The 25,620-nt window shown below is 37.3% G+C and overlaps 1 long non-coding RNA gene across 8 annotated transcripts in view; it reads right to left on the bottom strand.

Moving 5' to 3' along the window:
- Nucleotides 1-25,620, bottom strand: part of LOC133625788 (uncharacterized) — a 35,516-nt gene that overhangs the window by 6,594 nt on the left and 3,302 nt on the right. For 6 of the 8 annotated variants that reach the window (XR_009819085.1, XR_009819081.1, XR_009819086.1 and 3 more), the window contains 4 exons: nucleotides 22,157-22,267; nucleotides 18,650-20,848; nucleotides 16,341-16,504; nucleotides 11,716-11,871 (listed from right to left, as the gene is read on the bottom strand). This is a non-coding gene — a long non-coding RNA (uncharacterized LOC133625788). Of the gene's footprint in view, nucleotides 1-11,715; nucleotides 11,872-16,340; nucleotides 16,505-18,649; nucleotides 20,849-22,156; nucleotides 22,268-24,218; nucleotides 24,452-25,620 lie in introns of all 8 variants that reach the window. The other 2 variants (XR_009819083.1, XR_009819087.1) reach the window with 2 other exon arrangements.

Raw genomic sequence — 25,620 nt, 5'->3', positions numbered from 1 at the left:
AAAGTAACAACTAACTAAAAATGACCATAGCAGCTTTCTAAACTTTTGCTGCAAAGGCAAGATAATGAAAGTGAAACACAACATTTTCCATTTATCTTCCACATTACTCTGTGCTTCATACTTTGCTTCTGCTTTACTAATCCTTCTGTTCCCAGAGGTGATGACTCAGCCAGGTTGGCTTTCTTTTTGAAAGACCGTTCCCCTTCTGACCATTCAAGCATCAGACTCTTATTCCAATCTTTATATAGTCTGCACAGGAAATTGCATGCCATTCTCATAAAAAATAGCTACATGGACATAATAAATACCTGCAGTTCAGCATTCCAGCTCTGATCAGAAGCTCAAATGAAAGCAAACTTCTCATTTACTTCCTTTGCCATGGTTTTCACACTCAGAATCAGAGAGCACAGGTTTGATTCCTTTTGGATGTAACTAAACTGGAAGATGTGCTGTAGTGTGCAGAGATAGTATTTAGCTCCTAAATACTTCAGGTCATTTTTTTCCTAAGGTAACTTCTAGGCAGATAACACGGAAGTGGTCTTTCAAATTTCACTTGTATGTTTACTTCTGACAGCTGTCAATCTTCACTGATACTGTAATGAAAATCACCTGTAGTTAGTTTACTCTAAGTTCTCAAATGGAATATGATTTTAGTTTCTTTTCAGCCTACACCCTCCTTCTTCCCTCACAGCATGTTCACATGATGCACACAAAATCACATCCTTCTAAATTGAATCTCTCTGGCGAGAGAGTGGCAAACTCACACAGTGATTATTGATAAGAAGCAACGTTCTTTTACAAGAAACAAAGTGTGATAGTTTGTGTGCATACATGAATGTTTTTAAGACAGTAATTTTTTGAACACAATAATGGTCCCCCCAGAAAAACTTCTAACATTGTCTTCTGAGAGCTAGCTACCCTGTTAAAAACAGGGTAAAACAAGTAAAAATAACTACAAATAAAGAATTAAAAATTCTTTCTCAGTTTTTCTGGAACATATGCTTTTGTGTTTTCTTTTCCAGCAAGTGATATATTGAGATTGTGAAACTAGAGTACGACATTTAGTACAGCTGAGGAATTAAAAAGGAGGTTTCTAAAAACACTCTGAATGAATAAAATCTACCATTTCTATGTAAATATAATGAATAGACAAATAATTGCCCTTTCCTCACCTCTTTCCAAAATGACTTTGCCTATTTTTATACCAAAGTTGGACTAGATGATCTCTAATGGTCTCTTCCAACTCCTACTATTCTGTGATTCCGTGATCTTTCTTCATTTTTGCATTACAGCTGTAAGTCAGATCTGCTCCATGTGATCTAAGTAACTGTGGTCTTGTATGCAGAGCAGGAGATCTGAAGTCAAGGCAATATTGTTCAAGCTCTGATTTTTGTCAACAGGAGGACAAGAAGCAAATTCAACTCTATTTTCTGTTCTCTGAATGGCCATAGTTCACGCAAGATATGAGAGGCTAATTGTAGGTACACATTTGAAAATGGAAGCATATGGTCTGTCTTGCTGAGCAGGAGGTGACATACTGGTTTAAAAAGATAAAGATCCTGAGGTTTGGCTTATTAGAAGAGTCTTTTAGACTGCTATGTGAAAGGTGTTATATGGATTTTTATTCTTTCATTCTTGAGCCAAGAAAGGCTAAGTTCATCAAAACCTTCATTAATTATATCATTTTGTGCATACAACCAAAACAATGTTTACAAAAAACCTGTCTATGTCCACAGGACAGAAATCATTCTTCCCAAAGATCAGTCTCAAATGTTTTCTTTTCTTTCTAAACTCAGAATTTCTAAAATAAGATGGGACAATGTTGCAGCTTTCAAGGAATGGTGTCCATGGCCCAAAGCCAGGATTAACTTTAGCAAGCTGTTGTGCATGGCACTTGAGGCAAGGAGGTGCTCAGAGACCAGCGGAGGTAGTGCCTGGGAAGGGTGTGAGCCAAGTGTGGCACAGGGTCATCCCCCTTCCTGCAGCACTCTTTCCTTGCTTAATTGCACTCCACTGTCTTACAAAAACAGCTTCTTGGGTTTGGCAGAGGGGCTGTTGTTTCAGTCTGCCCACTCATGAGAGAACACAGGAATGAGTAACCACAGTGTGGACGACCAAAAAGTTGCATCCAGAGGATAAATGAGGACACTGTGAGCTATTCAAAAGCATCCCATCAGCTGTCTCCATACACATCTACCCTTCCATGAAATTCCTCTGTTCCTTGATTTCAGAAGCTGCCTAGTCACTTTGACTTTGCCTTAGCAACTATGTAGGGAACTCAGAAGCCTTTTACAAAGGGCGATACAAATGGCTCGCATCTGATGGATGCTGCATATATACCTGTTTCAGACAGTTTTAGCTTTTGAGAGCTCAACAATCTTAATAAAAGTATCTCAACATTTTTCATCTATCTAAAGATAATTATATTTCAGGACAAAGCACGTTTCCTCACATTTGCCTCACAAAATGCCACTATATATAGTTGCCTGGCTATCCCTCATGGATCAGGCACAGCACTGTTTCTGCCTTTTAAATGTACTAATTACTTATTGCTGCAATTACAGCACAATAGTTTAAAGGTTTTATCATTACTTTGGACAGGTTAACACACTGTTGTAAGAGCACTACAGAGCCTTTTGTTTCAAATTTCCATCATTACTCAGGCCAATGTTTCTGTGAAAATTCAATGCTGACATTCCTGATAACAGTGTGTGTACTTATGGCATCTGTGCTCATAAATGACATAGAATACAGGTAAACCAGTGGTCACTGAGTACATAATATATCTCTCATGAACAGAAAGTAGCATATGCTTGATGATTCTCTCTTTTTTTTCCTGTCATAGCATAAAGAAAGAGTGGAGCAGGATTTGCAGAAGGTCCACTGCTCATCTTACTTAGACATCTGCCTTCATTTTCACCGAAGTAGATAGGACATTACCCAAAAAGGCTGTGCATATTTGTGTGCCATGGCCCAGCACATGGGGAGATATTTAAAGCTCTGGACATTTGTGAAGGGGTGCGGGGGGGCATTCCTCTGGCCCTCTGCCCAGCTCAGCCTTCCACAGCAGAATTCCAGCTCCTAATCATAAGCAGCAGCTGTACAAGTATCTTTCCATGCCAAGCACCCTTGTCATACACAAACCCATCATCCAACCTTGTCATGGCTCTATTCACTGTGAGTTTTGTATGCACGCACACTTGATTCAGAAGCAGCAAAGGAAATCAAGAACATAATGATTGAAGTTAAGCACTCTACACTAACAGGTTAAATATTTTAATGTTCCACATAGCTTCTAGCATGAATTTATTGCAGTCTATCAGATTTGGCTTTTAGAGGGTCAACTTTGATGTCCTAGCTTTTAGGCAGGAGAATACCTCTGGGACACAAAGTCTTCAATCAGGTCCCTTGTGCTTGACAGCAAGCAAAACAGCTGAGATAATATGTTTACACCAGCAGAGACCTGAGCAGCTACATCATTTCCAGCAGTGTGAATTACTGGCAATTAGCATTGTCTATCTAGATATCTATTACCATTAGCTGATCAATCACAGTCAGGTTTTTCAATTAAGAACTAAACTGTAGTTTGCCCTCTATATGGAGTTAAAAACAAATCTGTGAGCTGGACAGCACAAGTCCTGCATTCAAGTATCCCAAAACTGTTGACCACAACTGTAATGGCCCCTTTATTTGATATAGCAAGAGGTGAGATAATGGTCTTTTACTAACCAGCCCCATAGTAAGGACTGCATTGCAGCCTGAAGGGCATTACAGAAAGCATATTTCATCAGCAAGAATAGCCAAAGCAAAACCAGTTATTCCAAAGATTAAGAATTTGGAAAGTAGCTATGATTTGTACTAATTTGTGAAATAGTCTTTGAGTACTCTTTAATAGTTATGAGCTGTTAACTAAATCACAATGCACATTTATTCCAATTTAATAGAGTATGGTTTAATAAAATGATCACTTTTGTATTGATAAAGTGCAAGATGATGACAACTTGATTTTTTTTGTAAAAACATGGTATTTTTTTAAAGTTTCTTGAAAAGCTTTAAGTGAGGGTCCTTCTCGCCTTAAGAGCAGAAATGTTAGACTGCTTATTCGTAGCTGTACAAGAGATCTAGTTCATCCTAGAGAAGTCCATCATCCTAGTCTTTTCAGAGGTCAGGTGTCCAAATGCAGCTTTTTTGGTCTTTCCATTTGAGCAAGAGTCCATTCCAGCAGTATTACTTCCTTTATACAGTAAGAAAATCATGAGTGTGATTACTCATTGAAACACAGATATCTTCGCAGTGCTCTTTGTCTCTACAAATGCTCCTCAAAATGACATTCGGTTTTTCACTAGTACTCACTGATAAGTACTGAGGAGAACCCAAGACCTACAGCATACAGCAAAATATTAAAATCTTTTTTTCCATTCTGGCTTCAATATATGGGCCAAATTCCTAGCTATAACAGCCTCTAACTCTGTGGATTCTGCTATGACGATCTTCTATGAGTTATGGGTTTGAATTGCCTTCCCTTTGGCCACTCTGCAAAACTGAATAGTCAAGTGCTGTTGGAAACTGGAAAGCAGAACTGTCTGATAAAAAGGGTACAAGGTCCATGCACTCTCTTATACCTTCTTCAACACTTCAAAGGCCAAAACTCCTCCACAAAATCAGGGGTTTTAGATATGAGTAGATTTCTTCTACTTAGGTTGGGCACATCAATGGAGTGCTAAATTTGATCTACTGACTTCCTTGAGGCAATGGCCTAAATCAGGATCACAAGACTGATAATGGCCTGATACTGCAAAGGCCAAACTTTGGAAGGGTTTGCCTGGTGAAAAGGAGTGATTTTCTGTCTAAAGCAACAATTAACATTTCATTTACTTAATGACTTGTCCCTTGTTCCTGACATGTCATGAAGTTTTAGTCACTATAAAATACTTCTGATCCAATAGATATATCTAGGCTTTGGGTTCCAGCAACAGACCCTAGTGGTGTACAGTCATTGGTAGTTGCAGAAGGTATTTACACAAAGCAAGTATAACAAACTGTCTGCATCAAGGAGAAAAAGTCCTAACATGGGTAGAAAACTTGAAAAACAGAGTCAATAGCTTCTACCTTAGCTATGCAGTCCACAAGAATAATGCAGTAAATGCAGTTACAAGAAATTGAGAATAATATGTAATATTTGAGGGAGAAAAAGCTAATAATCCAGGGTAAAAAAAAAATTACAAATTACCAATCAAATTCAATGCATATAGAAGCAGAGTTTTGTCTAGAAAAATCTTTCAACTGACTCTTTCTGCACTTCTACAGCATCTTTGCGGGTGTATCAAAGCTGTTTCCAAATACTGTCAGTATCCCTCTACAAGAAACACTGACGAGGAACCGAAGTACAGTTCCACCATCCACCACAACAGTTTTGGATTCAAGTTAATGATCTGACAGTGTTAAAACACACTCTGGGGACTTTAAATGGAACTGGTAGTCACACAAGTCAAGCACCAAGCAATGCCTGATTTCCATCTGACTGACTTGGTTGGAATTTGAAATTGAAACCAGAAAAGGATCAAAACTAAAATGAGGAAAACTGAAATTTAACACTGGACTTTGTAGTTCTCTCCCATTACCTTTAGCTATTTTTATTTGCAAATATCCTAATTTAGGCAGAGCTCCATAGCACAGAAACTCAATTTTGAAATATGTTTCATATTCAGATGGACTTGGCTAGATTTGTATATTAAAACTATAACAGCTTTAGCAACAGAAGTCATATTATAACCCCACAGCTTAGCCTAACAGATGCCCTATATCTCAGAGCACCATAATAGCAAATGGGTGTTGGACCATATGTACTTTGTGGAATATCTCAGTGTGCTCATTTTGTGAAATAATATATTCCACTCATATCTATTCATCAAACTTGCTTGCCTCTTGTTGCTCTCCTATCTGAGAGTTCCTCATTTTTGGCTTTGGTTATGATCCTTTTGATTTTCAAGCTGTAAATGAACATTTTGGGGATTATAAGATCTCTCAGCAGTCAGAAGAGTCAGGTTCAAACAAATTGAATTCCTTCACAAAACTGGCAAGTGTCACTTGTGTTCAGTCACAACTCAGTTACATTAAGTGTCTTTAAGAGGCAATGCTGCTTTTCTGGAGGAGAGAGGGAAGTGAGGCAGACAACAGTTATTTGTGAACAACATATACAGCTATCTCAGTAGCTGTACAAATCATGAGTGACACACACAGAAGGGGCTCTCCATCAGCATCTCCAGCAAAAATCTAGGGGGAAAGAGTGAAGAAAGTAGAGGTCAGCTTTGAATTACACCAAAGAAATTTGTTTTTCACAGACTAGGTGGGAGGCCTGTGACTCGTCTTCCCAACAGGCCAACATTGTAATGACATAGATACCCGTTCAACAATTACAGAACATGTCAGAAACAATTGACCCTGCAAGTCACTGGAGATGATAATAACTGGCTGCTGAAAGATTGCTAGAGAAGCTTCCCATTCTCTGAGCTTCCTCAGGAGTCATAGAGCCCTTTGCCAAGTTAGGAGTAGGCACCACTGGTCTTACAAACAGGTATCGGGTCCAACTCAGCCCTGTGTTCTCAGTCTTTTGTACAAAACCACGCATAAACTGAGCAATAACTGTATTAAAAATGCATCTAAACAGTCACTCTAAAACATCAAATTATATACATTCCATTGTTCAAAGCTACTTGCAATTATACAGTGCTCCACACATTTCCAGACTTGAAATAAATCAGTAACCTTCGAATGGTTACTGCTAAAGACCACTTACGAAATGAGGTGTTTAAAGCACACTCTCCCTTGAAAGTCCAGTCCCTTAGAAGAAGCCACAGGAGGAACAGTCTCTAGTTTAGAAGTGGCTAATTTCAATGAGAAACTAAAATACTGCTTATCAGCAGTACGAGAGACAAGTAAGTACCACGAGGTTTAACGGTGGTATTACTGCTTTGATCCCTGGTGCTCAAAGCAATAATCCATGAGTTTTAAAATTCAAGTGCTTGACTAAAACTCTGAAAGCTCAAGTGGATTGTAAAGCACAATTGATAAAAGTAGATGTTTAATTAGACAATCACTTTATAGAAGATTTCTGTCTTGAATATTAAGGAGGTTTGAAAAACTATCACAAGTTTTTTTATAACATACATGCAGTTCTGGGCATTTTTACCTAGGAAATCTTACAAGTAGGAAAAAAGAGATATCTTTTAAAATGAGCTAAATGTCTATAATACATATACAGAGTCATCAAATTACAGGCATGATTCTACATGGACAAGTCTTAAAACTTACTGTGGGTGGTCAAAAATACCCGATAACCCAGAGCACCTGTAGTGTATGAAATAAAATGTCCAACTTGCAATTTTAAATTTAATCATGTGAGAGGGGTCTTTTTGTGATTTCATATTTCAGCTTTTTTCTTCTCTGACTCAGTATTTCACTTGAGCATGCTGTTTCTAAAGTGCCACTTGAGGCACCTTGTACCTCTCACTTGCCTTGCAATGCTCAGCACTCGCCCATCTACTTGCAATTCATTGCATAGGGTAAACCTGCCAAAACAACAAGAATTTGCAGCCAAACCCAAATTGCAGCAAATACTCCAAACACAGTCATGTTCCACACACACAAAAATAACCTGTTTTATAAAGAATATTAGCTTTCAGCCTTTCCATCCCTGTTGTATTCTCAGGATTATTTTAAATTACTTGCTGGTTCTTAAATTCTTGATGAATGACAATTTATTGTTGGCAAAGAGAACAGTCATCAGCTGGATTAATTTAAAGGGATTTGCATGTTTTCTCCTATGGCCAGTGTAAGATGACTTGTTTCCTGAAGAGATAAAAGATTGATTGTTAAAATCAGCTGGAGCTGTGTTGGAGAAGTCACAAGTTTCTGTGCAAAAATGTTTGCATTTTATCTAATGTACTAAATGAAATGCTCCAAAATATTTCATCTTTTGTTTTCTGCTGGCACTATGAAACAGTAATACTGCTTCTGAAGAAAAAAGGATATTTAATTCACCCAACATTCAGACTCCCCAGTTTATATGTGTAGCCCCCCACAAGTCCACCCATGAAATTCTTCCTGTTTGTGAGTATAATTTGAACATTAACTCAAAAGTTATAACCCTGATTTCAGTCATTCCCAAAGCTAATTTGCAGCTGTAAAATAGGTTGTACCTTAATGGTTTTCATATACTCCCTTTTTTTTTTTCTCAGTACACTATGCTGCTAGCTAGAAATTTCTTAAATAAGAACAGCAGCATTAGAAAATAAAGACAAAAACTGCAAGTTGAGCTTTCAGTTTGCTATATGACCATGTGTTTGGCAGAGAATGCATGCCCAAGTTATTAGTTGCTCTTCCTTAGAAAGGGAAGCTAGAAATAGAAAATGGATAAGTTCCTGTTGTCTGCTTCTCCTTTTTATTTTCCCTTTCTCTACCAGTGTTTACTAATAATTTTTATTTATCTCAGGTGACATAACTTGTAACCACTATAAGCTTTTCTCCTATAACAAACAAAATTTCTCTTTTTCCTTTGTTTATCAAGTCTCTGTTTTAATAATATATCATCATCATTGATCCTGTTTCAAGCTACATACTCCTGCAAGAAAGAGAGCTTATATTTTCTGTAGCTTTCACTCTCTTTTTCTTTCTCCTCAATTTTTTTGCAAATGTATTCCTGGGAGGTCCCTGGACTAAATATGTATGCAAAAAAAGGATCTCCTTATTGTACTGTGTTAGTAAGCTCCTATAATTTTAGCATTAGCTTCATTCATTATCTGAAGTGCACTTGCCAACAGACTTGCAAGATGAGAGTTAACCAATGATATATTCAAGTATATATCATTAAAGAAATATCCCAGCTATAGATAGCAGACCATTGCTGGAAATGAACTTCTGCTTACCTCCTGTGGCATTGTGTTATTAGCAAAGGCTTCCATTATTCTTCCAGCAGCACTGGCCATAACCATCAAAAATTCTTATCAGCCACAACTGTGTTTACGTGCTTTCTTTTTCCTGCCCTGAACAATTTAATCTTTTTAGCTTGTTTTTTTCTCAGGCACTTGCCTGTACTAGCTGCAGCTTTATGCTCTTCTTTCAAATTGCCATTCAATCTGGCAATCAATGTGCCGATTTCTAGCTCAGATTCAATTTACAGCAAACCTTTGGGTTGCAATTACCTCTAGTAAATGTCATATGACAATCATTGTGAGGATCCACTCATTCCTAGCCACATCATTTTCTAAGATTGCTTTGTTTTATCTTCATTTTACATGAGTTATCATCTTTTGCATTTTCCTTTCTCTGAGGCTATGAGCATTTCAACTTATTAGTGAAACAACAGGGTTTTTTTAAAATACCATGTATTTATTAATATCACATGAGTTTGTTCTATATTCACCACACCATTTTGTGCACCTCACCTTTTTCTGCACAACTCACTTTATTTCTGAGGTGTGTTACTGCATATAGCCCCAGTAGCTCCTGCTTGAACTGGTGGTTCTGTCTGACTGTTTCTATAAACAGTGTCCTGGCAAGCTCAGGATGTTCCTTCCAACCCTACCATTCTATGATTCTATGTTCTTCCTTTTTGTATCAGACAGAAGAGAAACATTTAAGCAATGTCCCTCACCTGCAGAAACATGGCTCCAGTTATTTTGTTCGGACCCTGTACAGTTAAAACTCTATAAGAAGTTGTAGAGAAAACATTTTAACTGGAATAAGCTTATTAGCACATGGTTTTTCTTCTCCATTAAAAACACTACCAGCTGCAGCTACTTCTTGATGCAAAAAGCTGCATCTGTTTCTTGATACAATCAAGCTATTTATTTCTTGATTTCTTGAGGTGCTGGAGCATGTCCAAAGAAAGGCAAGGAAGCTGGTGAAGAGTCTAGAGAATAAGTTTGATGAGGGTTTGGAGGAGGCTGAGAGGAGACATGATCACTCTCTACTATTCCTTGAAAGGAGGTTGTAGTGAGGTGAGAGTCAGTCTCTTCTCCCAGGTAATGAGTGATAGCACAAGAGCAAAGGGTGTCAAGTTGTGCTGGGGGAGGGCTTAGATTAGACATTGGGAAGAACTTTTTCCCTGAGAGGGTTGTTAGACTCTGGCACAGGCTGCTCAGGGAGGTGGGGGAGTCCCTGACCCTGGAGATACTTAAAAGATGCGTAGCTGAGGGACATGGTTTAGCAGTGGGCTTGACAGCGTTATGTTAATGATTGGACTCCAAGATCTTAAAGTTCTTTTCCAATCAAACAATTCTATGATCCTATAATACACTGCCTACCTACCTTGTAGCAATAGATAACAAAACTGACCACAGTAGAAACATTTTCAAAAAGCTTTCATATGTGAAGGAGAGTTTCTGTCCCAGGCCTTGAGGTTCCCTGTTACCCACACATCCATCTGCCCCCAGCATATTGAGACTTCTACCCTATGCCATTAGCATTTGCCTTGACTCATGGTTTGAGTATCTGGTACAAGACTGGCAGTGCTGCACATGTTCTGGCTCTCTAGAGGTTCAGTTCTGGATTTTCACTAGAGTTTTGTAAATTCTGTATATTGTAAAAAAAAAAAACCAATTGTGCAAGCATTTTTTTCTCTCTCATCAAGAAATAAGATGCATGTTTTCTTTAAATGCTTGTAAGTTAAAAATAATGAATACCTCTCGGTCTGTCTTATCTCTGCTCTGTCCCTGCATTTCTGGGCACTGCTTGCACTGTTATGACACTTCACTCAAGAGCATTGACTCCCTCCACGGTTACAGAAACAGACTGCTGTTTCAAAGACACTTCTGCATTTAAAGAAGAACATCTGCATTTTGTACATGTAAGAACTATTACCTGCCTTTTTATCTACAGTTTTGACTTTCCAGTGTCACCGAGGTGTAGGAAAAACCACATGAGCTATAGCTTGGGGTCCAGTGTATGCTTGTTCTAACTCAGGATTGGGATATTCAGCTTTTCCAGAATTAGCATGTTACACAATTTTTTATACAAAGTTATGTAAGTTCTGATAATAAAAAATATTCTTCAGCAATAAAAAAGTGGATTTGAGTTGCCACAAGTGTGAAAAATCCTGTCCTGAAACGAAGGTTTGGATTACTTAGAAACAGGTTTGGGCTAGAAAACTATATCTCCATCTCTAGGAATATAAAGGATTATTTGTTCTGTCCACCATTGGCCAGGCATTACCTTCAAACTGAACTATTAATTACATGCAATTACAATGGCTACACTTTTAATTGATACTTATGTCATAATAACTATGTATAACAGGGCTACAAAAGTTAATAAATACATTTTAATAGCCCATGGCAATTTCTCATTGTGTATCTGGCAGCAGCTAACAGATGTGTCAAGAAATTTTCTTCTTGTAAAGAGCTTTACTGTGAAGAGCTGCTGAGTGTGTCATGGCACTATTAATTGCTTTTCTTCCCCTCATTTTGAAAAACCCTACAGGTGTAAAAACTACTGGTTAATGAATTACAGGTACAAGAGGTTGGGGAATTTCAGATGCTCAACTGAGGGGCTAAGGAGAAAATAGCTTAGATATAAATCTGGATGTTATCTTGGGAAAAAAAATGGCAAAATTGCACATACAATGTCTTTAGCCTCTGCCTAGTACATCAAAAAAATCCTCCTCCCCATCAGACAGCAGCAGCAGGTATCATTCATGTGTTGATTGTAGACCCTTACCTCCATACAACCAGGAAAGTCATATAAGCATGTCTGGTATATTTTGCTGTTGTGTTTGATGCAGTCTTTTAATACTCCTTTCTCATCCATGAATGAAATATAGTCCATAAATATATACCGGCTTATTTATCTTCTTGAGCAAGTTGAAGAGGCTTTCTGAAAGTAGTAAAGAAATTCTCTATTTAGTGATCTTCCTGATCATATTTAATATGTTCTTAATATTTTAAAAATTGTCTATATTTCTAAAGAGCAGGTCCATGCAAAATGAACTTTTTTTACTCATTAGTGAGTTATCTTTATGTGTTTTCCCCACTCACAGACAACTGTATCTAAATATAAAAAACATTTATAGAATTTCTTTTTTTTAATGCACACTTAAAGGAAGAGAGGTTTTTTTATGGCTATTGGTTGAGATAACTTTGTTCTTCCCAATGTAAAATAAGGCTCCTGGCTCTTTTTACTCCCTGTGCAAGACATATGTTGACATGAGTGGTCTTACTAGAAATATATTTCTCTCCATTCAGTGGTCTCATCATGCAAGTTGAGGCTTGACATCAAAGTCTAATTTCACTCACCAACTAACAAAGCCTCATCCCTAATGCAACTCACCCTCACATACTTATTTGTACACACAAATGGTCTGTATAGTCATTGAGAAAATGGCCTTCAAAGTGACACCAGTAATTGGTAGTCAGCACCATTTCACTGCAATCAAAAAGTATTTTGCACGTACAGGATAACAATTTCAAGGTGAGAAAGAATAAGTAGTAGACCTTGACTTGCAATATTCCTTTAAAAAGAGTGAAAAAGATAAATGTAGAAAGGAGAAGAAACCTAGGAAGACTGTATCTGAGCTGCACCAGCCTGGTTTTAATGTATACCTTATCGTGCCAAGCCAGGCTGGGGAAGAAACAGACCACAAAGAGCTTTAGAGGGATTATTTTCCCTTGTCTTACTTCACTTCTTTTCTCTAGGCCTTTCTGGTTGCTTTTTTTCAGCAGATACTATGTATGAGATGAGCAATTTTTTCCATCCCACAGACTAGCAGTCCCAGAAATTTCAACTTCCTTGTGAAAACATAGCCAGGAATTATCATGCTGGGGAGAGGGAAGGACTAAGAAATACTGTGCAGGCTTCCAACTCTGCTGTGGCTCTGCCAGCACACCTTAGCACTTCCCTGAAAAAACCTTTTCAATCATGCTCTCATACAGAGCCACTGTGATGAACTGTAGCAACACATTGGCGATGCCAATGTGCACGCAAGCACGAGGGTTGACACAAAAACCCCAGGCTTATTCATCTATGGCCTAATTAGTGTTTGCACCTGCATCAGCCGCTGAAGAGATTTCTGCCACAGGTGGTTCTTCCCCTGCTGTGAACACCCACACTTGCAGCCCTCTCAATTACAGGTGAGAGAAACAATAACCAAAGAAAAGAAAAGCACTCTCAAACTTGGCCATTTTTCAGTACTGAGCTGGTAGCAAAGATAGCAGGTGCTTGTATCTCACAAATTTCAGTTAATCTGAACACACAGCTTCACTTTCAAATAGATATCATTCAGCTAGGAGAGGTGTGTTCTGTGCATCCACATCACCAAGTTCTTGGCCAGGCAAAACTAATTCCAGAAAAAATTAAGGGGTTTTGTAGCTTCTGAGGCCACAGCCTGCCAATCTTCTCATAAAACACTGCATAAAAATCAGCCTCAACATATAATATAATCTACTTGAAAATGTAAGTGCAAACAGTTTAAAAAGTGGCTTTCCACTACAGTACTTGCAAGTAAGCAATTGTTAATATCTAGCATCAGTAATGGGAGTCTGATCCCAGTGATGGATTTTGATCAAAGTTTGTATGAGTTTAAGCTGCATTTAATTATCACCGGTGTGGGTGGGGGGAGTGATTTGGGGTTTTTTTTAAGACAATTCTTTATAATGCTCACTGGATAAACCACTCTTTCTGCTTGTGCAGTTATTGTTTTTCTTCAAAACTTTTTTTTTTCTCTCCATTGTCTTCAGGGAATAATTTTCATCCCTAGATCACTGAATTTTCTCTGGCTTTGAAATATAGCTTAGCATAAAAAGCAAAATGAGAATCATATTTCACTGCCGTAAAAGTTAGTTCATCAGAAGGCAACGGAAAAACTGTGAGAATCCAACTTGTGTAAACCAGTCCTTCAATTTGTTAGGGATGTGGTATTCTTCTATCACTGAAATATAAAGAATTTTTTGGTTTTTCCCCCTCAGTTCTGTCCCCCAGGCTTTTTAAGTTCCAGAGATTCCTCTAAGATCACTAGAACTGGGCTTTCCAGAGCTTACACATGAGACTAAAACCTTCTAGAGAAATTTGCTTGCAAACCATCCAATCTCTTTAGAGAGAATATTAGTCTACAGAAGCACTTCCAAATAGGCATTATCTTCTTCTAGGCTTTCTTATAAATAAATAAAAAGCCCAATCTGATTCCTTTCAAAAGAAGATGTTGAAAATTATTCCTTTTTTGGACTCATCCAGAGAAGGCAAATTCAACAGTCTCCTTGGACTTCCCATTCCTGGGAGAATCCTGCACTTGGTGATTTCCAATATGTTTCCTTGGAAATACTGACATAAGAATCTAGGACTGAAATTTCACTCCTTCCAAAAGAAAATGGAAGAAAATTCCTACCCCACTTCAGTCCTACAAAATGCAGAGTTACACATCCAAGATTTTTCTTCCTATATTATCACCAAGACTTCTCCCTGGTGCCCAAGAAGTTTTATCCTCTTGTCAATGAGTTTGCAGTATGGTCAATATTCACAATGCAAAAGCATTTAGGTCTTGTCCCAAATTATACTTATTACTTAAAATAATGTGGTTTTCATATGTGCACACAAACAAGTAGAATATTTCTCTTAAAAAAAAAAAAAAAAAGTGGATTTACCAGTCCTTCTTAGGAAAAGCAAATTAGCCATGAACCTTACTTGCACTTCAGTAAAATGGATTGCTGACCAAAAAAGGCAACATCGGGAACTTCATGAGGAAATGTTTTTCAAATTTAGGGTTTTTGCAGACAAAGGAAGGTACGATTGAAAATTTCTGAGTCCTTATTAAAACTGACAATTATTACAATCACTATTTTTCCAAATTCATAAAGTAAAAAACAAGCTGAAAAACCTTTAAGTCAAATTATTTTCAAGGCATGTACTGATATCAATTACTTCCTCACTGCTCCCTTTTGAGAAACTGTTTAAAAGTGGTTTGGTACTCCTGGCTGAGTAAACGTTTCTCTCATGATGACAGTTACCTACAATTATCCTTAGTCATGCTTTTTTGCTTGGTCAAGGTACAAATAAGGTTCACTACTTATGTTTTTCAGGCCCTGAAGTTTAATGCACCATCCTCATTTGTATGTTTGCAAACATATTTGTGAATGGCAGCTTTCATTCTCACAGTTAATAGGTTGTATAATACAAAAACATAAAGGTCACAATGACCTACAAGAAGTCTTCAGTTTAATTTAAAACCTTTCTCAATGGTCACAGGGAAAATGCTATAGCACTTCAAGATCCTAAAACTTCAGATTCACATAAAATACAATGAAAACAAGACCCTCATGGGATAAGAACTTACGTACAAACTCAGAAAGTAATGAGAAAGAATATGACTCTATATTTGACATTGTGATTGTAAAACAGTCTTGATCCTGGGGAGACCTGAGCTAATGCATTTTTCCTGTCTTTGTTTTCTTTTAGTGTGGATTGAACAACTGGAACAAACATGTAACAGCAGAAAGAATAACAGCTTTATGTAAATTCTTTGTAGCTGAATGGCTGAGGAAATGACAATGACATTTTATGTCCTGTTTATTTTAAGGAGGAAAAAAAACCTTTTTTTCCCTCACTGCTCAGTTTGCAAACAAAAATAATGAAGAAAATAATGAAGGTAATAAAGCACAAACTCAGAGGGAAACCACATTTTCTTTCAGTCAGCATTTTCAAGGACAAGATGACAATGTTTATATATTTGCAGTAGTAGGTAGCTGCACCAAAATTACAACAGAGCTGGAGATTTGTCACTCTATTCTTCTGTTTGTCCTGACACTAAGTGAAATTCTTTCCTGCTCTCTTGGTTTTGTGTTGTGGGATGTAATTAACACAGCTTTAAGGGGGAAAAAAAAAAGACACTTACTTTTGTAAGTGAAAACTGCACTTTAAGGAGTTTGCTGAAAGCATTTATTTTTATTGAACTGGCAGAGAAAGGGGAGGACATGCTTGCTTTTTATCTGTCCTACTGTCCTTTCAGGGAGATGACACTGATGAAATGATACCAGGATACCACAGTATCTAGACTTTCTTCTCTACTTTTGTGTAAGCATTTCAGAATTCAAATCCTGAAGGCAAGAAATGATATAGCAATAATCCCCTTTCCTTTCTCCTTCTCCTAAGACTGGTGCAGATCAGATCGGCCATGCTTTCACGGCACTAGTAAGTCTCTCATGCTGCCTCTGCAGCTCTTCAAAATATATCTGTGAACCATCTGTTTTCCCTTCTTATATTTTGTGTATTTTTAGGATTCATTCCTTCATCTATTTCTGCCAACAGGACTGTTTCATTAATGTAAGTGAGAAGAGAGAAGCAAGTTGATTACTTACCACAAGCAGCGAACATTGCAATGTGCTCCATGTTGCTGTGAGGCCATTAAAAAAAAGACATGGGGTTTTGTCTGCTTTCTTCTGGCTGTACACTGCTCATCAGCCCAAAAGTTGTGCCACCAGAGACCCCAAGAAATACAGTTCTATGTATCTTTGGAGTTACTCTGAAATAGATAGAAAACCACAAGCATTTCAACATCCTACAGAGTCCGTTTTTCAAGGATTCATACACTTACACACCAGCAATGAGAAAACCTTGAAATAATTCAGAATAATCGTGTCTTGTGTAAAATTTAAGAAACACCAGGATGTGACACTATCCCAACTACATCAGAACAAAAACACAGTTTCTGTTCCAAAGGATTTTAAATGAAAAAATAAGACAATGGACATGAAGTGATTATAAACAGATAGGGAACAAGAACAAGAGAATAACATATTTTAATCAGAACTGAGCAGTGTTAATGCAAGAAATCTTTTCAAGGTCATAGTCTCTGTTAAAGAAATGTATTTACACCTTGAAAGTTTCGACATAATTCTACATAAAAAATTGAACATTTTCTTTTTCTCCTTCCTGCTGTCTAAAAGCCATCTGCAATCACTTACTAAATATAACCCTCAGAAAAGCAATTAGACCCCATGTGGACTCCTGTAGGTGGATAGAAAAGGTAATAAGGTTGTGAAACTGCAAGTATTTACCTCCAATCAAAACTTTCTGGATGGAGTCCAGGCAATGGATTTAGCGTCACCGAAGGCTGTTAGCACGTCTTGAAAATATATTGTAATTTGTCTTTGTTCCCTTGCATAAGGATATAATTCTAGGGAAAAAGCTCTCTAACTGGGGAAATGGCCTAAGCATAATTCTAATAACAGATGTTAAGATTTGTACAATCCAGAGTGGCATAACATAAAAATGCAAATTGAAAAAGGGAAAAAGCCACAGTGTTTTCTCTAACACAACTCAGCGCTCACATTTGTAGAGAGAGATCCTCTAATGATTCTACCATCTCAATTTTATAGAACCTGATGTATCAGCACCTGACTACTAATAGAATTAAAACACTCTATTCATTTCAAAAAAGAAAGAGTGAATGAGAGGCATATGTATTGACCAAAACACAAACTCCTGATTCATTGCAATGAGGTCTCCAGAGCCACTGAGCCCTCAAAGTATCCTTGTGAAGTATTGCATCCCTAAGACATGGTCAAGAAGCTCCACACACATAATGCATGTGCAATGAGGGTGTGGTATTTTTGGATATCAAATCACTTGGGGATTTTTTCCTCCTGAATCGAATGGTAACTTCATACATGAGTTCACACCTGCCAAAACCATTTTGCTGGGAAAATTAAAATGAATACATAAGTTTAAAAAGGAGACATACTGTTTATCACCAATGACATCTGTGAGGACTGAAATAGTGTACTTTTCTCCATTAATGACAATTTCTCCTAGTATACTGCCAATACATGATGAAACCCTCAAACTTTAAAGGTCTTAGTTCCTGTGCAGAAGATTCTCAGCACCCTTGATACCAAACCACCTGTTTCAGTTACTAATGCACAGATTTAAACATCTAGTGTTGCATAATTTATCTGGTAGAGACTGGACTTCCTTTTATATGAAACTCTAAATGTATTACAGAAGTTGTTACAATTTCAGGAATCATCTAGAAAGTGGAGCTGAAGTCTATCAAGAATAGATCCAATTCATCTAATTTTGAAAACATATTCATAGGAGAAAGCCTGTCCTGTATTCATCAATTTGTTTTCCCCTTCCTCTCTCATCAGAATTTAAATCTCATTGAGGACACTACTTTAAACTTGGAATTTATACATAACGTTATATGCTAATGTCATTCACTGCTACACTTGATGAAAATTTAAACTGAATGCAATTTTTCACTGAAGTATTCAGATTCAGAGTCCCAGCATTTTTTAATTTGTATGGGATTTAACTTAATTGAGTGACTATGAAGAACAAACTACACTCCCGTCAAGACACAGAATTTACAGCACTTCAGCATTTTAATGATGAAACCAACTCAACTTTTAATTAAAAACAAAAAACCAAACCAGTTTTGTTTGAAATTTCCAAATAGAACAAAAATTTAATTTGGAGTTAAAAGATCTCCTTGAATGAGTTGCATTTTTTTCCAAAAATTGAACAGAAACTACTTTTCAGAATGGTTTTATGTGGTAAATCCAATCCAAAACTCATTTCCTCCCATTTAATTCCTATACTCTTAACTGAATCCTGACTTTCTGAGGAAGCTAAAACTACAATAAAGTTTTTGACCTCTCCTTACCCTAGATGATGATGTTCTTTTCATCCTTTTAGGAAAAGGGAAGAGAATGGTTGTCCTCATTAACCATTGAAAAAGGACTGAAAGGCCAGATCCGGTGGCAGATCCCTGCTAGCTGTATTTACCACACAAAGTCATTTGAGCATTCTGTGATTCTTCTGAAAAAAATTCTAAATAAAATCAACCTTTAATTTCAATATCACCAACATTCTGTTGAAATCCCAGCACATTTACTGCAGAGAAACACTAAATGGCTAAGTAATCATTCATATCTTCCTTTAAGCCTTCAAAAATCAGTAAATTAACTTTACTTTTCCCTGCTTCCACCAAAAATTTAAAATAAATATATTCTGGTATTTGTATTACATTACCAGGTTGTTTTATCTTGGAAGTTCAACTTTGAGCAATAATATTCTACATGACAGTGTAGCAGATGGGGCATCACTAGTGGATCTGTTGTCATTTCATTCAAATCTCTATTGCCTTCATTATGACAGAGCATTAAAATCAAATCTGAAACCTACCATAATAATTTGTAAAAGTCTTTTCACATGGGACTTTCTTCCAAAAGATTAAAAAGCAAAAGAACTGCCCAACGAACTCATACCATATGTTTGTTAAAAAATGCTTTCATGGGACAATACCCTTAAATACTTGCTTAACCCACAAAATGAAAGAAAGCAACAATAATCCATTTTGCAGGTGACAGACTGTGCCACGGGCTATTACATTCTGTAACTCTGCCAAAGGATTTACTGCAGTTTCATTAAGCTATGGACATGTGTAACTATCAACTTGCCAGGTAAAATCTAAATTCAGGTTCTCAATTTCAAAGTTAAATTTGTGTATGTCAAGAAATCTTTACATTATCCACAATTGGAAGAAGTCAACCAACCCCACTCAGTATTTCTTACCTGGTGAGTTCTAAGAGTTAGTTAGTCTTTGTACTAAATGGGATGTATTTTCATGTTTACAACACCACTAAAAAGCCTGAAGAGCATCCCTCCAAGGGACCATTAAGAAGTAAAGTGAATTGGCCAAAAAATAATTGTTCCAACTTGCCTTTATATCCCAATTATTCTCTTGTATGTCATTGCCACCTCTTACACCAACACAGATGCTGTGAATGAAAGTCAACAAGACTGGCTGGATGGACTGGTCCCTGAGCATCTTTAACAAGGCTGGCTTCAGCTCTCATGAAACCTAATCTCACTTTAAGCTTTACCTTTGGGTGTTTCTCTGTTGTATGAGAGTATAGGAAGATTTGCCTGTATGAATGGAGAGCAAAGCATCAGGTCCCACATTCTCAGCACACTATCAGAAATCATTTTACATTCTACAGCTCCTCCCCTGCTCACATCAGTAGCATTTAAAACCCAACTATTGGAGAAGTATGTTTTAGTAGGGTCTGTTGTGATGGGACAACGGTTTTAAACTAATGGAAGAGAGATTCAGACTACATATAAAGAAGAAAACTTTTACAATGAGGGTGTTGAAACAATGTCCCAGTCTGCCTAGAAAGGTGGTAGAAGCCCCATCCTTGGAAACAATCAAGGTCAGGTTGGATGAGACTCTGAACAATCTGATCTACTTGAAGATGTTCCTGCTCACTGAAGAAGGGTTGGACAATATGACCTTTAAAGGTCCCTTCCAACTCAAACCATTCTATGATTTTATGTTTAGACATTTAATTGGGTTCAGGTGAAGACGTACTTTTTACACTTAATGTGTAAGTTTAATAAAAGCTTTCATAGTTGACTATATCCCTATAAACTTCTAATGACGTGGCTCTTCCTACCAGTGAATATCTCTCAGAGTCCTTAGACAGGAACCCAGGGAAAGGAGCAGGTAACTCGTGGTTTTTGCTGAAAATTGTGTGTGTCTGGAATTCCTTGAATATTGTTTTAAATCCCCTTTTCCCTTCCTGAATATTGAAATGAGGGAGATTCAGATCACAGCCAGTTCCTATTACACCATCTTGCATTCACTCTTACTATCGATCAACTTGAGCTATTCACACCATGCACGGACAGCGGCATATAAAGGTTCAGTGGACATCCAGTTTCTGCATCCAGCAGGACGTGGAGATACCACTGAGACAGGAGACACCAGAGCTCCTCAGACCTTGGGAACATTGGCATATGACTTGTTTTTCATCTCTTTAGCCTGTTGTTTTCAAAGGAACCATTTCTGCATCCAGACCTGTAGGTACACAGAGAAACTGCTCAGATACTCATATAGAAGTGGCTGTTCTAACAGTATTCATTTTCTATTCTTAGGCACCAAAAAGTTTCATCATTTAGAAACTAAAATACTAAAAATTAAAACTTTCTTATGTATTAAAAATGGAGATTTGAACTAACAAGTAAATACAGTGTATATTTCAGCCTCCACACCAAAGTTTCCAAACTAAAATTTCTATAGGGAAACAACTTACCATCAATTTCAAACAGATTTTGTTAAATGGACTTCTTTTCTCTTTCCCCAATCTCTTCTTCCTAACCATTTAGTCACAAAACTCTAAAATTATTCATTTTCTCTTTCCTTCAACCACATTACCCAGTAATGTCATTAAAATCATTACTTTAAGCCTGAAGTTGAGGAAGAATTCTTGAGTTTTCCCTATCATACAGATAAGCTGGATATTTTTAAACCCTTTTAAATCCCAAATTGAAACATAGTAGCAAATATGGATGTATTTTACATACATGTCAATCAGAATAATCCATTGCAATAAGCTTTCAACTCTAGGTCTGTTTTTTATTTACATCTCTTACCTATCTTTATTCTGTATGAAAAAAACCCAGCATTTTTACGTCTCAAAAAAATCTAGACTAAATAATAAAAGCATTAAATATATATTAAATTATTTTATTTAAAAAAAAAAAACATAAAACCCACTGAAATCAACTCTTCCCTAATGAAATTTTCCTATTCAGCAAGTTGCAACTTCAGAAAAAAAAGTTTCAGCCAAAAGCTGCTGCCCAGTCAGTTTGTCAGTAGAGTCCTTGTTTCCCAGGATAAAAGTAAGAGCCTAATTATCACAGCTCTCTCTACCTCAAGGCAGTTTGCAAGCACCCCAAGTTCCATGAAGCTTTAAAATAGCAAGAACATGCAGGAACTGAGCATTGAAGCACAAAGCACATTGAAAATCTCTGTTCAAAAGCAGCCCAGAAATTAATTCCCCTCAAACCAGTGGCTTCTGCCACAGACAAGTTCTCCTCTAGTCACAGAAAAGATAGCTCCGTGTTTGATTTGCTTCTACAGAAGTCCATAGCTTTTATGATGCTTGATAGCTCATCATAAATGTATTCATCTCACACCCTTCTGAGGAGTTATTACATGAACACTCCCTTCTTCCCAAACACTTTGTAGAATAAATGATTCCTCTGCTAATGAGTTCACAAACAGAAGCAGTTTTACCAAGGAAAGGAGAAACATGTGACCTGCAAAAGTATCTACCATTTTCATCCCTGCTGATTCTGGAAATCTACAAAAATAACTACACACCATGTAGCAAGACTGCGTTGCTGCTTTGATGGCTCACAACTGCAATTGGCGTTGCTGAGGGCTCATCCCTCTCCCACCTCAAATCAATTGAAGCTTTTCCACTGACGTCATCTGGAACAGATTCAGATATAAGTTGAAGATACCTTGCTGAGTGTGGGTAGGCAGGGGGGTGAGCTCTGGCAGGTCTCCTCTGACAATTCCCACTTACAGTATTAGTCTGGAAAGTGCTTCACCACTTCTGAAACACTGTCAGAGCCTCTCTACCTTTAAATCATCTGATACCAAAGCAAGTAAATTGAACTGTTAGGCAGACATTTATGTTTTTGCAAAGGAATAGAGGGATTTTTTTCAAAAAATGCACTTAATGTGGAATTTAATTACATCAAGTACACATTGTGAGTTTCTGGTGATTCCTGATGAGGCCTTAGGAGTTAAAACAGAAAACTTCATAAGCTTTTTGTTTGTTTGTTTGTTGGCCGTGTTTGTGGTGTGGTTGGTTTGTTTGTTTTTAAACAATTATTAGGCATAAGAAAATTAAAGTACTCATCGCTCAAATGTCTATAAAACACTTGTCTGATGTCTGGAAAGCTCTAGCTCTGTGTACAATGGTACACACCATTCCTCCCAAGCATCACACTGACAAATGCTTATGCTCTTCTATTTGTAATCATCCATACTATTTATTTCAGAAGCCTGTGTACTGTGAGCACTGAAGTAGAGCCACACTACAAGGGGATTTGTACTAGGCCTGTAGAGGCAGAGGATACACTCCTAGGTCCTCCTAGAGTAGATACTGCTGTGTTATCCAGCCCATAAACCATTTCTATATACTCACTCTCACTCATGAGATCTACACACAGATTATTTACAGGTTATAAACCAAGGAAGAACAACAAAAATATTTCAAGATAGTCACTAATGTGTAACAGTTGAAGGGCAAGAAGAAATGCAGCAAGAAAACCCCCTCTCCTCTGAAAGATACCTCAACCCTGTGAAGAAGGAAAAGCCAGTAGACAGTCTGTGGGGAAAGGCAGAAGGCAGTCCTGCTGAGATCAAAAGGACCAAGAAGACCACTGTAGGACATCATGTCTGACACAGCAGCCTCCCAAAGTGCTGCACTGCCCCTGGAATTACTCACTGCTGCTCAGGAGCATTCCTGAGGAATGGGTGGGATTTTGAGAAAGGAATTTGAATAAACAAGAGGCAATTGCCAAACGGGCAAAGCAGAAAGTCTTTTTGAGCCAAAGCACAGTCTTCAATTCCTTATGAAAATCCTCCATAGATGTATGGAGGTCTCACTGTTATCTTGATACATATAAAATCATTAAAACATCTGAATTTTTTTACGCAAAGACCACTAGTCCTCTGCTGCACATTTTAGACTCACTTCTTTTTTCCCCTCTTTTCTCTTGTGCCAATGAGTACATCTTTAATTCCCATAATTTCAAAAAGTAGTTTTGCCTTGCAGAAGTTTTTCCCCCTCCAACTGGTACTACCATTAAAAAAGACATATATATACTTTTAAATATGCATGAAGGAAAAAGCAGCTTACATACTTTAGTTAGTCATGACAGCAATTAAGATATGCTACCCAGAACTAAAGAAATATAATCCAGATTAAGTCACTTAAATAAAAAGAATATTAACTTTGCTAAGAAGGACAGTATCATCTCTGGTCTAAACTCACTTGGAGTTTCCTACAGAAACTAAGCTGACTTTCTGCACTGCTTGAATCCCATCTGCTCTGCTCCTCACAGCAAAGTCAAGTTGCACCTTCTCTGAGAACTGTTTGTACAAGGGTAACAAAAGCCCTCTGCTGAGATGCATCACAGTTTCCTAAGCTGTGCATTTTCATTAGTTGCTGTACTTTTAGCTCAGCTGGAAAGATCTTTACAAGCGTTTTATATTTTGTCATCTTTGACAACAAAATAAAGAGACGGGTGACCCAGATGCCTCTTTTGAATGAGATTCAGCATGGGAGGCTATAACAGCTTCTGTGACAGTAATTCCTTCACTCTGAAAGTAATTGTTTGGACACAGAACACAGGAAGCTTGGACTCACCAGGAAAGCGTGAGACGTGGCAGGAATTGCCTAAGATCTGTGGCAGCAAGTTTGATCTTTACAAATAGCCTGGAAATGTGAGATCTCTAAATAAATCCAGAGGAAGCTATCAGCATCAACCAAACTCTACAATGTCTTCTACACCGCAAAGGTGAACTCTTGTTTCCCCATGTCATTGCTTTTGTTGCCCGAAATAGAAGAACCTCAAGTGCTCTGAGGCTGCTCGCTGCCATCTGTCAGTTTAAGAAAGAAAGCATTAGGATGTGGCAAGGCAGCAGCATTAGAGCTGTCCTGGAGCTCTATGCTTTGGGCAAACCTATTTCTCTAATTGCGGTTAGCGTATTATATAGGGCTTCTGTAATTGTTTCAGGCATCACCTTTGAGAACACAGAGAAGCTCAGTAGTGGCTTGGACACACTAACTAACAGACCAGCAGGAACAGGGACTATTACTGCAGACTTAGTGAAAGCAATACACAGAGCAGTATGGTAAATAGAATAACCTCCCTTTTTGTCCATATTTGATGAAATTTCTCAAGCTATGGAGTTCCATCAGTAGATTATTTCCTATTTGGGAGATATTTAGAGATGATATGAAGGAGAAGAGCGGTACATTATGATGGATGCACTGTGCTTTCATGCTTTCTCCATTTCTAGACTTCATATAGATAATTTTTCCTTAAATGCAACATCTGCAAAAGCTTTTCTTTACAAGCAACCCCACTGCATTTCACCTTTACAATTATATTTTGAGCCACTTAATTTTTTTCTCAGGAATGGACAATGAACATCTATATCAATATTTATTTAAATATTTACTGTGGAGCAAAGCAGGGATTTAAAGCCTAAAGTAGCTGCATGATGATTAATTTAGATGTCTTGCATTGCTGATTAAGGACTCATTTCACTTAAGAAGGATTCTCTGAAGTTAAGTAGATGCAGACCTCCTCAGAGAATAAGATTTTACAAATCTTTAACTATCTAATTAAAATAAGCAAATGGTTTCGTTTACTATTTTGAAGAATTTATCTACTCTTTATTTTAATTCAGAGCAAATAAAGTTGTCAGATTGGCCTTTCGTGGCTTCATGAACATCAATAAATGAAGCTTCTCCTACATATTATTAACATGACTTTTTATTTTGTGGCATGGAGCAAATTAATCCAGTTTTATCATGCACAATCATTAAAAAAATTAAGAGAAAAACCCATAAATTAAAGCTTTCTGCTGTGTCAAATTCTTATTATTGGGTTTTATTAGGTTGGGTTGGTCTTTGGGGATTCCTTTTGCTGTTGTTTTTCTAATGTGAAATTTTAAACATTTTACCAGGAACACTAGTTCAAGAAAATTTTGCATTTCAAAAGAGTTTATTTTGCACTTCTGCTGGTATAAAACATTGATAC

The sequence above is a fragment of the Colius striatus genome, chromosome 7 (assembly GCF_028858725.1).
Source record: "Colius striatus isolate bColStr4 chromosome 7, bColStr4.1.hap1, whole genome shotgun sequence".
Lineage (NCBI taxonomy): Eukaryota > Metazoa > Chordata > Aves > Coliiformes > Coliidae > Colius > Colius striatus.
This window is presented reverse-complemented; position numbering and strand designations above follow the sequence as displayed.